The sequence below is a fragment of the Akebia trifoliata genome, unplaced genomic scaffold, assembly GCF_017979445.1.
Source record: "Akebia trifoliata isolate Shusen 1 unplaced genomic scaffold, ASM1797944v1 Contig00681, whole genome shotgun sequence".
Lineage (NCBI taxonomy): Eukaryota > Viridiplantae > Streptophyta > Magnoliopsida > Ranunculales > Lardizabalaceae > Akebia > Akebia trifoliata.
The window spans coordinates 90,498-95,260 of NW_028237142.1; positions in this window are offsets into that span (position 1 = coordinate 90,498).

Consider the following 4,763-nt stretch of genomic DNA (forward strand, 5'->3'; position numbering starts at 1 on the left):
TACCATCATCATTTCCTATAAACCCACCTCTACAACCCAAACATACGCCCATCCTCTCAAATCAAACACTCAATTTCTCCCATCAATTAAATTTAAACCTCTAACTTCCATATATCTTGTCACATGTCACCATCTCCCTCACCCTCCCAGTCACCCTCTTACACCCTCCATTCTCTTAAATCAAACATCATTTAATTAATCAAGCACCCTCTTAAACATCCATCATCTCACCTCACCAAACACTCTACTAAATGGTTTGGATAAGATCTAAACCATTTGTATCACAACACAACCCATTTACCTCCATTACATAATTACCCCTTTCCCAATTCCTAATTTCATACCCCCCACCTTTAAAACAAGTGTCATTCTCTACTCTCTCACACTTTACCCCATTATATCCCTAAAATAACCCCTCAACATCTATAAATACCCCCCTCCTCTTCCCAAAAATGATTACCAACTCTCACTAAAAAAAATCTTACCAAGTCTTATCAATTCTCCTTCAAGTCACACAAAAAATATTACATTCCATTTAATTTTCTTATCATCTCTTCTCTATTCCTTCAATTACACAAAAAAGTAATATTGTCCTAAACTACTAAGGACCTTAGAAGACATTGAAAAAGAAGAAGAAAAGAAATATTGAAGCTTCAAGGTGGGTGCAACAAAATACCCCCCCCCCTCTCTCTCTCTCTAACCTCTCCTCATCCCTCTTCTATTATCCCCTTCTCTCTTTATTTTATTTTAGATGAATTTAGGATGAATGATCCCCCTCCCTTATCTCCGATAGATTGGGCTTTGGTCCAATCGAAAGTATAAGGGTTGTAACCATTTTCTAAATAAAAATCGATTTTTGAACTCTTTAAACTGTTTTGAGGCAACGATGTTTGAATCTTTCTCAACTCATGAGAATTGATCCATTGCCATGGCCAACACTTTTTAAATGTGCTTAAGGCCAATGCCCTCTAGGATCATCGTTTTCGATGAGATGATCCTTACAAGTTAAAGCTGAAAATGAATCCCTACTTAGGGTACAAATACACAACACATGGCACTTCACTTTTGTTTTACATTTTCAATTAAAATGACTGAGTTGAGTTGAGGTTACCACCACATGGTGGGGTGAAAAGGGTGCCTAACACCTTCCATTTTCTCCAATTGAGTCGCTTACTCAATCTCAAGGTCTAATTAGTTTTTATCCATCGTGAGTCACTAAATGTCAAAATGTCACTTTTTCCGAAAAATGTACATCTGTAGACACCTCATTTTTGTACTCGTCTGATTAGTCAACTCGTCAACCTGATCGCAACGGTTCCCAATGATGGATGATCATTCCAATACTTTATTTGTTATTAGATATGTTTCAAAAATCCGGATGAGGTATCTCAAACCAACAAAACCTTAGAAATTATGCTACACTAGGAAAATATAACCTCAAAAACATAGAAATCATCATCTTGTAGACAAAAAGAAACTTCACGATAAAAATCACTAAAAAATGACCAAATTATCAAAATACCCCTAACCTCAAAACATCTCTAGAGTCTATATTACGCTTAAGAAAACCTTGTCAAACATAAAAAAAATAACAAATTGAAATCAAATAAATTATTTCGTCAATTTTTACAAAATTTGACTAAATTACGAAAATGCCCCTCATAAAGTTCACGACCATTTCGCACAAAAAATTTCATAAATGACACAAACTAATTCCTATTGAATTTCTTATGAAAAATCAATTCCAAAACATCCCGGAACATCAAAAAACAGCTTAAAACTTAAAAAGTCCTCTCCGAGGGCCAAACGATAATTTTATAATTTTAATAATTAAAAATTTTGAAATTAATAATTAAAACATTAATTAATGTAAAGTGAAATCCTAATTAAAATTAAAATCAATCAAGTAAGACTCAAGTTAAAATATTACAATTAAAGTCAATCAAGTAAGACTTAAGTCAAAGTCCTCAATTAAAGTCAATCAAGTAAAACTTAAGTCAAAACCTAATCAATTTAATAAGACCAAAGTCAAACTCTAACCCTAATAGAATTCTAATTAAACTTTAAAATTATTTAAAACAATTCTAATCAAACTATAATTCTATTTAAAATAATTCTAATTAAACATTAACTCTATTTAAAACAATTCTAATTAAATTATAACTCTATTTAAAACAATTCTAATTAAATACTCTATAATTCTAATTAAACACTACTTCTATCTAAAGAACATATAAAAAATCTATAAATAAGGGTCCCTACAACCTATTTTCGTATGAAAATAATAAACCCTAAAGAAAGTAAGTCAAAAAGCTTCCCTAACCTCCTATAAACCCTAATTTTGAAGTCCTAACTCCTTACCTAACATGCATACCCCAACTTTAACTCAAAAAACACCTAGAAACTCTTCAAAAATACTCAGACATCCATATAAAAGTCAGAAAATTCAGATCTAAGAAGAAAGTACCTCGTCTTGGAGATCTGAACCGCATCCGGTGACAGAACAAACCAAGAAATATTAATCAAGGAATCTCTTCACCAGATCCGAGGGAACCAAAATCGTTGCGTTCGTAAAGGTAAATTTTTTTTGTATTTAAGTCTTTTTAGCAATGTAGTTTTATTTAGAAAAAGTAGAGACCAGCGTTTGTCGGGCGGGGTTAGTGCCTAACACTTTCCAACCCCGTAACGTAATCCCCGGATTCGTATTTTCTTTCGTAGATTAGTATTATTTACCTTTTAGAGTCAGTGTTCAGTTCCTAGACCGTAATAACTAGGTGGCGACTCCCAAATCTCATAAATCAAAAGTGGATCCGCGCACCCCGCGAATCGAGGGTGCTTTCAACATCGGGTGATCATTCACACCCATTTATAATATGAATGATGGCGACTCCAAACCATAGAAGACGTAGCCATCGTAATCGATAAAACACGTATCTACAGGATCAAATGAACCACATTCGTACGAGAGTCACCAAAATGCCAAATTGACATATTTTTCAAAAAAACATAATCCGGGTGACCATTCACACCCATTTCAAATATGAATGGTGGCGACTCCAAATCCCCCAAAGTGGATGATATATTCAAAATTGAATAAATCATATGTCCATAATATATATATATATATAGGGTCCTGTTCGGCACCCAACTACTTACCCAACAATTTGCCCCACCATTTTTATCTTACATGGGTTAGAAGTTTTGTAGAGATCATCCTCACCAAAAATCAGCCCATTCCAAAACTTCTAACCTTATGTTTACAAGTTGAAAAATCGTGAACCGTCCATTTTTTGTAAAGCATTTGTGATGGGGTTAGAAGTTTTGGAATGGGCTGATTTTTGGTGAGGATGATCTCCTCACCATAGAGATCGTCCTCACTAAAAATCAGCCCATTCCAAAACTCCTAACCCATATAAGACAAAAATGGTTGGGCAAATGGTTAGGTAAATGGTTGGGTGCTGAACATTTTCCATTTTATACTCATAGTAAGACTGCATTTCAATGTTACTCCAGTACGACACTACCATTTATTCCACCAGTTTATTAACGGTACACAACCCCACTTTCTTTTTCGCCATGTGGCATTAAAAAAATCATAATGAGCTTCGGGATTAGATAATCAAATATGAAAAAAAAGAAAAAAAATTTGCTTAAATCAAATGAATAGAAATCAACCATCACATAACTTTTGATATATAAATCTCTTTGTGGATTATGAATTAGGGTTGTCAATGAATCAAGTACTCCAAATTAGATTTGGGTTGTTGACTTAGAACTAATTCAGGATGAATTGGATGGGACCGTTGTTGAAATGGATTTCATTTCTGGATCTCAATATTAGGGTCCAAATCTGATTTAATAATAATTTGATCGAGGTTAGATGAGATAGAATCTAATTTGATATATTAAAAAAAAATGAATGAACTTCAAATCTTAAACAAATACATTCGATAGTCAAGATTTCTTTTCTAAATGAGTATCAAGGACATATACATCATGGTGATTTGTATAGATTCTAATGGTTAGATTTCAAGTTTACACAATTGGGTTGCGATAACTGTTGAACCATCGATTTTTTTAAAATAATTCTAAAATATATAAGGTCTGGCCACTCTTAGGGTTTACGACTTAGTTGGAATATGTGATTTGTGAGGTATTATTGGATGTAAATGATTTGGGCGAGATATGGTGCTTTAAGAGATTAGTTGTCTCACCCTTACTAGTTAGGCCTACGGATTCGAACACCCTTATCATAAAAATAAAATAAAAAATTATAAGATATAAAACATTTTAGATTTTCCTATTATACATAAAAGTTTTGAGGAAAGTATAATTCATTACATATATTTATTTAAAATAGATTTATCGGGCAGACCCAAAAGTTGCAATTTTATTACTAAAACTTCCCTACTGTATCATGTATGTTACCTGACGAAATCTTACTTTATGTATCAAACTAGCTTGACTAACTTAGTAAGATTTAAAATCTTACTAAAGGTAGTTGGGCCCAAATGGATTATCAAATTAATAATCAAAGAACACAAACTTCTGAATTTCATGCAAAAACTCAGATTCGATAGAAAACATTCGAAGAAAAAAAAAAAAAACCCTTTTGAGCTTGGTCGTATGTGTTGAAAATGAATGATTACCGAACTTACAAATTTAAAATTAAAAGTCAACGGTAAAAATTAACATTTTTTTTTTTCTATTTTTTTTTTTCAAAGTTCTTAAAATCTTTTCCTCATAATCCAGTGCCATCAAAT